This window comes from Augochlora pura, chromosome 4 (assembly GCF_028453695.1).
Source record: "Augochlora pura isolate Apur16 chromosome 4, APUR_v2.2.1, whole genome shotgun sequence".
NCBI classification, from domain to species: Eukaryota; Metazoa; Arthropoda; class Insecta; order Hymenoptera; family Halictidae; genus Augochlora; species Augochlora pura.
Genome location: NC_135775.1, coordinates 20,409,094 through 20,423,646, shown reverse-complemented (window position 1 = coordinate 20,423,646; position 14,553 = coordinate 20,409,094). Strand labels below are relative to the sequence as shown.

The window sequence follows — 14,553 nt, the reverse complement described above, 5'->3', positions numbered from 1 at the left end:
TAATAAATTTTAGGTGGAAGATTTTAAAAAAAATTGAAGCGGACGTGTAACGACTAGGATTTTATGTATTTCTGAAAAAGCTGTGTGTGTAATATATGGAATAATAACATTTACAGAGTTTTAAAATAGTGTCATACTATAACAAATTTTTTAATATTATTTCCAGACGAAATAACTTTTTATTCGACCCCGATTTGTTGGAATTAACGTGGACAATTTTTATTTTTCATAAAAATCAAGTCACAATTATATACGTAATGATGATATATATTATATTATTATTATATGTTACTAAATTATTAAATCCTTAGTACTATATTTATTGACTCCAATTTATTATACTTAATACAATTTTCATTATTCATAAAAATCCGTGGTCCATTAACGATAATTACAAAATATATCAAGTAAATTTACTAAATCATTTCCATTAATTATATTGAGTGTTACCAACTATGTCAAACGTTCCGAACGCATAATACGGCGCGACGAAGCAACTGGAATCGACCCTCCATAAGAATCGCACGGAATCTATCGCGCATATGTCAGTCATGAAGTGGTCGGCCGCGATCGTTAGCGCTGCTGGCCATTTAAAACAAATTCACACGGCGGCTTTCCATTCTCTTTTTCATCTGGCCGGGGCCGTTGTCGGCCTGATCTGTTTCGCAGTCAGCGAATTTCGCGCGCGCGCTCGTGTTGGAACATCCGCTGGTCGGACACCGGCATCAATAAAACTAGCTCAGCGACGTTTCTGATCCGGTAAACAACCGGTTCTAGTATTCTTTGCCTGTCCCAGTGACAGCGTTCGAAACACTGCCGCGCTAGAATTCTAATTTTCCCTCCGTTTGGCTTCCTCTTCGACGAAACAACAAACAAACGCCTACAACAATTTTCTCGATTATTTTATTCACCCTAAAAATCATCCCCCTTTGAACGATAACGCGAGCAGCGGTCGATTTAACTATCGCGTTCTAATTGCACAGGTGAATTTCAATTTTTGTTCTTGTCAATTATACTTGGGATATTTATTTATTTAATAATCGTGTATTAGTTTGTTAAATGTGAATTTTGTGGAGTTGTAGTAAAAATGGGGAGGTGAAATGTAAATCATTAGTGACGTTAGAAAATTGTAGATGTTACTTTCAATTAATTATGTTTTAACATTATATAATATTTTATCTAGTATTATATTTATATCCGGTATTTAAAACGTTTTAATACCACCGAGCCCACTCGTGAATGTTCACTTTTGCCCGAACGAATTCCGACCACTAAATTTCCACAATTTATTTCCACAATTTATTTGCAGAATTTATTTCCGCGATTTATTTTCGCAAATTTGTATTTTCCCCCGAAATCTGCGAAACGACGTAAAACGAAACCAATTAAAATGTAATAGAAACGCAAAGACTGGAAGCGAACGACGATCTGAATTTTCGTTGCGACTCTTCCGACGAGAACCGCCGCGGAAAATATCGCGTGCTGTTCCCGGATAAATTGGCAGAAATAAATCACATCGTAAAACCATCTGCGCGACCAGATTTGTCAGAGACAGCGTCGACTGCTAAACACGCAGATTCGACGAGTCCGGTTCGGGTATCCCGGGCCCCGCGGTTCCGCGCGTTATTTCACGACACAACGACTCGCGCGGCTCGCGGATTCCCCGGAGCTGACCCGACGTTTGAGCGACGTGTACGCGCGGCAACGTACCACCGTAGGTTTTTTCCTCCCCCCCGAAAAAACAGGGCGTCGTAAACGGGAGAATTTACTTCCGCGAGAATATTTCCGGGCGTTCGTAAATACCGCGCGGTAGAGGAGAGGTCTGACTCGCAGCCGTCGCGCGATCCGCGCGCGCGAATTTCCACCGTTCCCCGGGCAAGTTTACAACGATCGCTCGTTCTAAGCAGCTGTGCCGCGGGACTCATTGAAATCCACGGATTTTCGGAAGTTGCGCCTCGCAAATTGTCCCGCCGCCATTGCCACCGGTGACGTTCTCGCTCTCGCTCTCTCTTTCTCCCTTCAGCGTCGCGCGAAACCTCGCGCTCTAATATTCGTCACCGGCGCTCGCGGATCTTTATGCGTTCACGGTGTTTGTATATTTTTGAGACAGGGTGGAGGCGCCAATTACTGTGCACCTTGCTTGCAGTCTCCAAGAGTTTTCGCTATTTAATACAACTTCGGCAATTTCAATAACAGTTTCTTTACTTAAAGGTGTATTTCAAAGTTTACGGTATAAGTGCACTGGCTTGTATACTTCTGAAAAAGTATCTGGTTAAATGTAATATAAATGTATATAATATAATAGCTTCTTCCTAATTGGACTTAACCACTTTAGTTAATTAAATTGGAAGAAAATATATATACGTGAGAAGGTCGCTAATAGCCTTACAGCTGATGCGACGTAAAAGCTCTAAGAAAAAAAAAAATATATACGTGATGTTTTCAATTTTTTTTTGTTTTATCCCCTAAGTAAAATATAAGCATTTTTCTTGTAAAAAGAGTTCGTCTTTTATAATTACTCTATTTAATAGTTTATAGCTCATAACAACGTTTCTAGTGTATTTTAGTTATTATTGAACATTCTTTTTACAAATACTATGACATTTTGTAATATAAATACTGATATTTTATAGTATAAATACTGATGTTGTATAATAAAGATACTAATATTTTACTGTATTAATACTGATATTTTATAATATAAATACTAATATTTTACAATACAAAAGAGCATTTACGTACAGAGCATTATGTACAGTATTTATAAAAGAAATGCTGCGGTTTGTGTCAGGCGTGAAAATAATTTGTTGCGATTATTAATCGAGGAAAATGCAAATCTCTAAGCGGCTTTCTCTGCTCTTGGCGCGGAAAAATTCGCAGCTTGCTAATCGCTGTTATTTACCAACCTCTCTCTCTCTCTCTCTCTCTCTCTCTCTCTCTCTCTCTCAGCCTTTTTCTTCCCTCACCTCTTACCCCGTCTCTCGCTAACCCGCCGCTCGCCTTCTTTCGATCACGTTAACCCACTTCGGCTTTTTGTTTATAATTCGCGAGACAGACGGCCCCGGGGATGGTGAAAGTTTCGTCAGCGACAAACGGCGTTTTCATTGAGAGAGGATTTTAATGAACTCTTCGCGGCGAACGACTTCGCCCGTTGAACTAGGTCGTCCGATGGACAAAGAAAATAGTTTTAACGAGCAGAACGAAGACACTAGGAGGGAGGGGGGGGGGTGGCGCTTCGATCGTTGACTTGTGCCGCGAAATTTTATTCTTTCTTTTTCTTTTATCGACGGAAGATGCGGTTTTGTAATTAACTTGTTGTTAAGAGCGACGAAGTGAACGGCAGCTTGTAAATGCATTTTCTCGAAACGCGAGAAGTGTATTTTTTTCAGATCACAATCGTTTCAACTGTGTTGTTTATTGTTCCGGACTCGAACGGCAACGTTTCGTTTGCGAAGCTTTAAAAATATTTTCGCCCGCGAGAAGCTTTAAAAGTATTCTGTTTCCGCCGCTTTAAATGTATTTTGTTGCCAAAGCTTTAAAAATATTTTGTTGCCGAAGCTTTAAAAATATTTTGCTGCCGAAGCTTTAAAAATATTGCGCTAGTTAATCTTTTGGAAACGTTTCGTTGGAGTCCGTTGAAATAATAGGGGAAAATATGCGGGGCAATGTTTGTCTGAACATTTTATAATGAAGAAGAAAGATTAAAGATGTGGTTGCGTTACTTGAAACGCTTCTGAAAAGGTAAATTAGATATTGGTTGAGCCAGTGATCTGAAAGGAAATTTCTTTGCCGTGTCTGACCATTGGCGACTCGTTCTACTTACACGCACCACTCAGCTAGCGGTGCTTTAATAAGTAGATTATTAATAGCTAGATTCCGAATTTTATATATTGATGACAAAAATAAGTACGTCGAATACTAGACTGAAACATCGTTGAAAGAATTCGATAACAATGTTACATTATTCTTCTATGATTATTAAAACAAAAGACGTTCACATATTCCATAAAAATTAACACAGACAATTTATATTTTACATAAGGATCTGCAGTCTATGAATTACTTCTACATAAATACTATAAATTAGAATCTCTATTTTATACAAAATATTAATATAAATTATACAGAAATATATTTACAAGTGTAGATACTTTGACAAAATTCCATAAAAATAAAATTTGCCTATATGAAAGAATGTGGATCTAAAATATATCAATAGACACACTATTAAAATAATCTAGCAATTATACAATATAAAAACAAGGTCTAAAATGTATACAGCAATTAAACAATCTGTATAAAATAGCGCATGTTTCACGAGGATATTTAGATATGAAATACATCGAATCTTCTGCCATACGTTCAACAAATTAAATAAAAATGATATGGCCATTTAAATCAATTAAAACCCAACCAAGCGACTGTTCGTTTTATACTAACTCCGTGGCAAACAAATTTCCCCGCTGATTTATTTTAGCAGAAGGAACCGCGCCGCGCTCGATTGCACCACGTGTCCCACGTCATCCCATGCGCGGGTGGAACGGGGTTAGTCATAACGCTTCTGGCGGTAGGTACACACCATAATTCTTGCTTCCCAGCTCCGCCTATTATTCGACTATTTCGCGCACCGCGCGTAAGTGCTCCGACTACGAAAAAAGAATTCCCCTCCCCCGCTTTCTCCCGCGAGCAGATCAAACCCACCGGGGCAACGGGGAACGCGGGCTACCCGGTTAATGGTGTACTCGTACCACTTCGACGTCCCGCGATTGCCGCCGGTCTCTCGGATCGCTTCGGGCAGCGCTATTTTTTCAAGATGTTCGCGATCGGAATTAATTTGATCGCGAACGAGCAAACGTTCTAAATGGCTCGACTTTTTCTTGTTCGCATAACCGGGAACCCATTAACGGGAGCACTCCCTTCGAACAGCCCTTTTTACCGATGCTCGCTGAACCTTGAATCCACTCAATCTTCTCGTTTCACTCGTGCTACTTCTTTGCCCTTCTATTTTCATGGTGCACCGTATGTTTGACAAAAGCCGCGTAAATAGGTCTCTTTGCATGTACAGCGGCGAATGGGTTGGCGAATGGGTTATGTCGTAAAGGGTTGCAAAGAGTAATGGCGAAGAGTCTTTCAAAAGTTCAGTTGACGTTTTTCTGTGATTTTTGATGAAATTAAATTTAAGTAAGTAAATTCAATATTATAAAATTAACACAATTATTTAATATTTATAAATTTTGGGCGCCACGTCACAGAGAATATTGTAAGTATCGACGTTGGCATTAACGTGTTAATTATATAACAAATCGACGAAGACAATTACCAGGATAAATCTAATGAATTATTAACTTAACATAATTATTTAATTTTGTTTAATTTCTGGCGCCGCCTCATAGCAAATATCGTGAACATCGATACCAACGTTAACGTGTTAATGAAATAACAAATCGACGAAGACGATTACCAGGATAAATCCAACGATTTATAAACTTAACATAATTATTTAATATTTATAAATTCCAAACACGATCTCACAGAAAATACCGTGAACATCAGCACCAACGTCAACGTGTTAATGAAATAACAAGCCGACTCGGACGATTACCAGGATAAATCGTGGCCGGCTCGCGCACATTGCGCGCTGTAAATTCATGTCCGCCGTAACCGCGGAAGCACACGGCAATCAACTAATCACTCAATGAACAAGCAATAACCTCTCTCTCGGGTAGCGGTGGCGGCGTCGTCGTCGCCGTCGTCGTCGTCGGCGTGAATTCCCACGCTAAAAAATCTCGTTAAAAGGAGCGACGGGTAAAGCGCAAGGCGAGAGCGTGCGAGCCACTTCCTGCCCCCCGTTCAAAAGAAATAAAGTAACACGAGGAAAAGGGAAGAGAGGGGGAAGGGGGGAGGGAACCGCGGTCGAAAGAAGTAATTAAACCTTGGCTCGCGTTCCCCGTGTTCGCCCCGGCTTTCATCTCTTTCAGTCGAAATTCATTGGTGGTCGTCGAGGGAGAAGTTTCCGTTTAAAAACGCAGGACAGTTTTTCCGGGGTCCCGGTGAAGAGGATTCGAAGGAGGCGAGAGGACATCAAAGAACGTTAGAACAACCGGACTGCCGGCGGTGCTGGTCTCTCTCTCTCTCTCTCTCTCTCTTTCAATCTTCTTCTCTCTTTCTCCGCCTCAGAAACCGCATCGCGGGATTTTTCAACTTTTCTCGTCGGATCTGTCGCGACCAGGAAACGACGACGACGCTCAAGAAGAAGAGTGGAACACGTGGGTGAAACGGGGGAGAGACCGAAACTTTTTCAGCACAGAGAGAGAGAGAGAGAGAGAGAGAGAGAGAGAGAGAGAGAGAGACTAAGAAAGAGAGAGAGAGAGAAGAGATGGACGATCAGAAGAAGGAGAAACAAAGCGAAGAAAAAAAAATAGCCGAAGGCGTCATTCGCGAGAAGGCGAACGAGAGGAGAGAGAGAGAGGAGCTTGCCCCGGCTGATCCTTCCAGGCGTGAATCGTGGTCGGTTCGAACTTTTAATTACCTGGTGCTTAAGAAACGGTCTACGAAGAACGAGCAAGCCGAGAAAAAACGAGGAGCCTCGGCGAAAGAAACCGAAAAATAAAGAGGAAGGAGAGAGAGGGAGGGGGAGAGAGGGTGGGGATTGAAGACCGGACGAAATGGCCTGGCGGAACGTGTGCGAGAGCAACGGGAAAAACCGGTCTCCCGCGTTTGTGGAACAGACTTAAGCAACCACTCGAAACTGCTTCCAAACAGGAACGAAAATCATTCGAGTATCCTTCGCGCTGCCGAGAGCCGCGTAGTTACCGCCCGCCCCCGCAACTTCCACGGAAGGGCGGCTCGGGGCTTTTTTCAATTAATTAAACCCGGGAACACTCGGAGAACCGCCTCCTACCTCCAACGGTCGATTCATGGCGATTTATAAATTAGTCGCCGACCGGTTATTGGAATCGGCTTCGCGGCGGCAAATGTTTTTCTTGTTCGTAACCGGGCCTCCGTGTGATATTAAAAAAGTTCGATAACGTGGGCGGGGCCGGACCGACACGCCGGAAAAGGGTTGCGCTCGGATATTTAAACAATTTTACCGGCTCTCCGATTATTTAGGGGCTTCGGCTTACTTGTTTTTGCGCGCGCGGAAATGCGAGCTTTGGGGAACGATATGTGACCAATGGACTATTTATATTGTTGTATTTATATCTATATATATATTATATATGTATTTATATATATAATATATTATAATTATATTTATATCTATAGATTTATATTTATATTTTTATAATTATATTCATAACTTTAGTGTTACACTTATGTTTTTATAATTATATTTATGTCTTTAGATCTATATTTATATTTCTACAATTATATTTATATCTTTAGATTTATATTTATACCGTTCTATCTTAATTTTTATTAAATTCTGAAGAGAAACAAAAATTGCATGAAGTAATTGCGAAAATCGTGACGAATTATATATACAATCTTTTAATATTCCTAGTAAATTGAAGATAACGTAACATAACCTTAAATTCTTCTAATTCTTTACAATTTTATATCTTGCTTCATTTATTCTTCTCATAACTTTATAAAATTTACTGTCTTCTGGTGATTTTCATTCTGGGCATGTTTGATAAAATTTTTGAATAACATTTCTACGTAAAATTCGTGCAATCATGGACGAAATTTTTTGAATTAGTTATCCGGATTTAAAAATTAATTTTTACTCTTGACTGGCACACGTTGGATAGATTCTATTTTTACTTCATTTTGCAGGCAAAGTTTAATTTTCCACGTTTTTATTCTTTTATAAACCAGTTAAGAGTAAAATGCGTTGCATGATTATTTTTTACGTTATTTATTTGGACTGTATTGTGACTACTTTTACCTGTCATTTTGTGGAAACATCGTACCTGTTAATTCCTTAATTAAGGTGCGAGATACTCGAATATACCTTAAATTGTTAGCGTTTACTTAATTAAATCTATTACTTTAATCTTGCAATTAGCATTTTAGTTTACCATACCAGCAAAATATTAAAGACACTAGACATTCTTTTAGTATAAATTAAGCCGAATTTGTAGTTAAATAATTTGTTACTTCAGTCATTTTCAAATAACTGAATTAATTACGTAAATCGTTATTAAATAAAACAAGTACACTTCGTTACAACATTTTTTAACTTCACGTACAATATTATCACTTTATTACCAACAGAATGACTAATCTATTTACATTATCCGCGTAAAACGAACGACCATAATGTTTACCGTTCATAAATATTGAATTTCGTCCATATTTGATCCGATAAAATGACGAACGAATTACTAAAAAATATTCTGTTATCTCGAAGATCGAATTGAATTCATAAAACTAACATTAATACAATAACGACACAATAGTGATTCAATATTTATTACATTAAATGCAATAAATGAACAAACACGATAAAAACATAAACTCAGTACAAAAATAAAATAGTAAGTTTAAATGAAATTCGATTGCATCGAGGATCGAGTAAATTCGTTTCACAAATGCAATTCATGTAGAGGATTACACGCTAATAAAACATTCTCGCAACAACGAGAATAGAGTGAATGTAGAATTTAATATAATAAATAAACAAGTAAATAAATCGTGACGTGAAATCGACGAGAAAATCATTTCATAAATCTCGTCGTATGTTTGCGGCAGCAACGTCGAACGTTTCGGAGACAAATCTCAGAGAGGAATTATTATTATTATTTCCGTTATCGGAACAATGTATGGATTTCCGACTGATAAAACTCGCGATATACGCGTCCAGACGCGAAGCTGGCAACTGATTTTTCGTCGACGCCCTTTCCCACGGAACCGCGCTCCATTTCTCGGCGGGCAGGGATCGGTGTATATTTAATTGAAAAACATGTAATTCGTAATTTCCCGCGGGAGACGGTCGACGCGTCTTCTTGATCGTTAAGCTCCGCGGCGGGAAATTCGCGAGACAATTTTGATATTCCGTGCTTCTCCCTGTTCGCCTTTTTTTCCCCCCCACCGTAACTTTAAGTCTACTGATCCGCGCTGGATTCGAGTTCTTATTCCTCGAGACGGCTTACGCGAATACGGCAAATGCAATCATTTTTGAGCAACGTTTTCTTGGAACGCAGATGATAAGGGATTGTTAATAAAAATAAAGTCGAGAAAAATTGATAATCGAAACAAAGGAGACAAAAATTATTAATGGAAATAAAATGCAGAAAAATTGATAATCGAAATAGAAATTTTGAAAAAGAAATTAATCGAAATAATGTGCAGAAGAATAAAAATTTAAATCAATTTTTCTGGTTAGCAAAACTCTTGAAGTGTAATTAGGGTTGTTACATTTTTGGATATATGTTGAAGAAGAGGTCTGTAAATTATTTTGTCGACTATTGTAACAATTTCTAGGAATTCTAAGTACTTATTGTACATTAAACAGTGTTATAATTATGTGAAATTATTTACTGTAATCACAGTTTCAATATAAATCATAATATATTGTGAATGATAAGTAAATGTTAATTATCGATTTGTTATATTGTTACTAACGTTTAATGTGTCATGTGAAATCGTGTATTATCAGTTTCCTCTAACCTAAATGCAATAGTAATTTTTATAACTAACAATATTAAAAATACTATCTTAAAATACATTAATTATTGTTATAAGCAAGAACATATTGCTCAAAAGCCGATAATATATATTTCCAAATTAAATAGTATTATAGAATTTACCATATATTATTTATACAATTTTAGAATTATATAATTTGCGACGCACTATTTATACAATGTTGGTATTATATAATTTACCATATATTATCCATACAATTTTAGTATTATATAACTTACCATATATTATTCATACAATTTCAGTATTACATAATTTACTAAATGCTATAAATCTTCCAACTAACCAGGACTCAAAATTTTATAAATAAATGCGAACAAACCACCATTGCCAAGAATCTATCTAAACTAAAAATTGAAAAAAATCTTGATCTCAAAACTAAGGAATAGTTAACTTGCCATTACATAAAATAGTCAGTACAGTATCGCTGGCAAGCATGTTGCGTTTTCACTGAGCCGCACGACTATCCAATAAACATTCTTCATCCGCGGTCCTTTGTGGCAAAGGAGGAATGACGGATTCTTCGGTGTATCGAATATCGGCGCTATAATTTCCCCTCGCGATTCGATGCATTTAAATGAGAATGTTAAAAATTCGTCCCCGCTCACGTAAAACCCATGTTGCAAGTTGCTTTTCGCGAGCGCCGGGAGAAAAGGGTCTTTTTTTTTTTACATTCTGCATTAAACGCGGGGTCAATAAAAGTGGAACAGTATTTTTCGTCGACGTTTCCTTCCGACATAAATACCGTTCGCTTAAAAAACCTGGCGAAAAATCCGTGCTTTGAACTCTTTTTGAATTTGTTTTCTTTTTTTTTAAGGGAGCGGGGGGTCGGGAAAGAGACCTTTGGCAAATAAAATAGTCGGCAACGGATGGCTCTGTCGAATCGCTGGCATTTCGAAAGGACTTTATACGCGTCCCCCCATTTTTCGAAAGCTTTCCGCCATCCGAGTTTGAAGTTTCGTGTAATTTTCAAAGCCTTCGCCGAGTCAGCCGCGCAGTAAGATTGTGATATACGCGTCAACCGAGCCGGCAGTGCTTACGATTCTATTGTCAAACAATTCGCGACAATGGGTTACAGATGGTAGAATCTGCGACTTTGAAAAATCCGAAAACCGCTGGATTATAAATTCTATTGTGGAAATTGTGTCACTTTCCGACAATTTTTATATTTAAATTCTTATTTTGCTTTTGTAAAATATTGTATATATAAATTACTATTTCTTTGTAAATTTATGTCTTCTTTAAAGTATTATATTCTTTATAAGTTACTGTATTTTCTATCTATTAATATAGTTTTCATGGAGTACTGTATCTTCTATAAATTATTCTATTTTCTATAAATTATTGTATCTTCCAGAAATTATTTTATCTTCTAGAAATTACTATATTCTCTACAAATTACTATGTCTTTTATAAGTTACTATATTGTCAATAAATTACTATATTTCCTACAAAGTATAATATCTTTCAAAATTCACTGATCAATCGACTGAATCTCTATGCAAAATTTACACCCTCAATTGCAACACTGCAACATGAAAATTAATTCATAAATAAATATAAATAAAAATAAATATAACACAATAATTAAAAATAAAAATAGCTAAATCTAAACCAAAAACTGCAAACGCAAAACAAAAAACCTACCGGTCCGTTACAATTACGAACCACCTACTAAAAAACTGAATGAAACAACCGCGTCCGTAGAAATAAAATCGAAGCACTCTCGAATATTATTTTCGCCAGAACAAAAGTCCGTCGAACGGCGACGTAAAAATGTTTGCAACGTTACCGTAAAACCGCTGCAGCCGCGCAACAACCCGTGGCCGCGACACGATTTTGAATTATTGAAACGGTTGTTCCCCTCCATCTAATATATATTTCACGGCGTTTGTTCCGCGACAATATTGCGTCCGAACAAGTCGCGACGGGTTTTCTATCGGCGCGAGAGCTTTCGGCGTTCCAATGTTATCAATTATTCGCGACGCTATCAGTTCCGTTCCTTTCTATCGCGCCGGCAAACAACGTAGCGCGGTAAACGGCGTGTAGCGGCTCTCGCTTCTCGGAAATAAGAGACGTAAACAATTTCGCGGGGGAATATGCGGCCGTGGCAGGACTCGCTCGCGCCCGCGCCAGGGAATGTCGGGCCGTTTATATCCCCACCGTCGTTCCTGCGAATCATCTGGCCTAAGATAATAGTTCGCTGACCGCGAATAACAATTTATCTGGAACGTTCTTCCGGGGTCACGCGGAATTGAAGGAGGCGTCTAGTCTGCGCGCCGCAAATTACCGCGCTCGATAGTCGAGAAGTCCCTTGCCGCAATTTATCAAGATTCGTTCGAGACGCGACACTGGGAAGCTTGGTTCAATTTATATAGAGTTAATATAATCAGCTCTATTCAGTTTTATTATGTAATATTTAATTTTTGAAATTTAAACTGTGATCTAGGATATAATAGTAGGTTAAATTTCGAAGATGAAAATAGGTTGGGGGATTTATAAAATAATTAATCTCTTCAGCGATGAATTTTTATAGTAGGGAACAACCTGTTTCTTTTTTATTCATTCATTTCATTTCATTCGATAAGGTTTTTTCTATATAAATCTTAATTTTATCTTTATTTACTATTAATTTAAAATCTTTATCTAGTCTTAATTTTAAGAAAACTAAATGCATATATACGACGCAGTATCCCTGAAGAGATTAAAGAAATTTGAAATTATGGAATATCTAAAGGAGATTAGAAAATTATATTTAAATAATTAATGAAGGAGTGATTGAGTGACAGAGACTAAAATTGTCTATAGTTTATCGAATATACCAGTTATCTTCTTGAGAGTTACTATAGCAATTACGAATTAAAATCTTATATCACTTCCATCGTAATGTACACAGTAAATATATATAATAAATGAATGTGCAGAAAACAATTTAACAACAAAACTGTTAGATCATCAGCAAAGCATTTCATAGTCTATCCATCAACATCTGATTCACGAGGATACATTCGCCTAAGTAGTATATTAATTATAATAAAGCTAAGCGTAAATACTGTAGAAATGAATAAAAAGTAAATATTAAAATATTAACAAAAGATATCGATATATCGCTAACTCAGAATCGAATAAACAACCCTAAAAGCCAAAATTGTTAATACCTGTTAAGTAAAGTGGAACATAAACTGTCCCAAAGCTTCCCGTAACACATTTAACAAACGAAATTCAAACTACAGTTCATTGAAGCCTAACACCGTCCAATGTTTATTCGTTTCACAAGGAATAATAGAACACGCCTCGAGTTCGAGGAACTAATTGTAAGCACGTCATTTCCCTGCTTTCGCTACTGCGCACAGTCCAAAGGTAACCGACTTCAACGATCAAGGGCAAATGTTTCAAAGAAACGACGACACCAGCAGAAATACAAAACGTAGATTTAGTTCGACGTAGGATTTTCGATTCAGTTAATTTTCCATTGTATTCTTGTCAATCCCGGGCCCACTTTACACGTGTTTTCTCGTCGCGAATTAAACACGGTTTCATTGATTATTCAACTTCCAGTCAATAGAGTTTGCGTGGAATGTGCTTAATTAAAAACCCCGGTATTTCAATAATACCGTGCTTGTGCGAAAGGAATTTAATATGCGATACTCAGATTTTACCTAGCTCGGGGGGCGCTGTCTTGCTGACAAGATGCGAGAAATTGTATAAACAACATCGCGACGATAACAAGTCGAAATACGAGGTAAGATCGGGTTAAACGTTTCGACGAGTCCAGCGAATAAATATCAAAAATCAATTGTCCAAATAGCAGCCGGTCTAGGATACGTATACAAAAATATCCGCGCAGAGAAAGAAATAAAATGATTTTGTCAAATCCTGCCTGTGTCAATAAGAATTTTAAAGAATCTGATACAGTATTAGTCGTTAAAATAATCTTAACGCAGTGCTTAATAATGTATTATAAAATCTCGATTATGGATTAGATAAATTATATGCTTGAACAAAACAAAAAGGCGTGTTTATCGAGCCATGAAAATTCCAATAAAATTACGCTCTAAAATTGCGAGTTTATACATCACAAAAATATAAATATTAACAAAATAATAACGAGTATTTATCGAGTTTGATTAATGTTAATAAAAGTTCTAAAAAGTCGGAAAGTGAGTTCGTTAAATTACCCTTCCCTCTAAAACCACCACCACAAATCAGAAAAATTAAATGCATGAATAAAACATATGAAAACCGGAACAGAAGGTTATGTTCATGTCAAATAACAAAGAAGTCAGTCTTAAGAATAAAATGATGAAGACTGTCATGAGAATAAAATAATGAAGACAGTCTTGTGAATAAAATAATGAAGACTGTCTAGTAAATAAAATAATGAAGGCAGTGTGGAGAATAAAATAATAAAGACAGTCTTCTGAATAAAATAATGAAAACAGTCATGTGAATAAAATAATTCAAATCGTCTTGTATAATGACATCGTCATGTAAAAATAACGAAGTCTATCTTGTCAACAAAATATATTGCATATAATCTCAAGAATAAAATACTGAAGAGGATCTCGTAAATAAAATAACGCAAAAAATGTTCAAAAGTCATGCGAATAAAATAGCGACGTACCTGACTGTGCAATAATTCCCGAGAAACCGGAAGCCGGGCTGGCCTGTCAGCTGTCGGGTAGCCTTCACCACTCAAGCACCATGTATCGCGATCTTATTAGTGATACCGGACACGATCGAATAGAGGGGACGCGAGATCCCGCGAGCACATTAGAACCACAAAACATCCACGGAGCACACAGGGGGGCACACGTCGACTCGGTTTACTCTCGGGCTCGTGACGATCGAGAGGGGTGCGCCGCGGCGCGTTCGTTCTCGACGGCGGCCGGTGGCGAACTA

General features: G+C 37.5%; 1 protein-coding gene across 1 annotated transcript in view; it reads right to left on the bottom strand.

The window, feature by feature from the left end:
* LOC144468807 (uncharacterized) overlaps positions 1 to 14,342 on the bottom strand; it is a 282,158-nt gene extending 267,816 nt beyond the window's left edge. Inside the window, exon 1 of the mRNA XM_078178538.1 lies at positions 14,276 to 14,342. The gene's annotated coding sequence lies outside the window, so the exon portion shown is untranslated. The remainder of the gene's footprint in view (positions 1 to 14,275) is intronic.
* Positions 14,343 to 14,553: the final 211 nt, after the last annotated feature.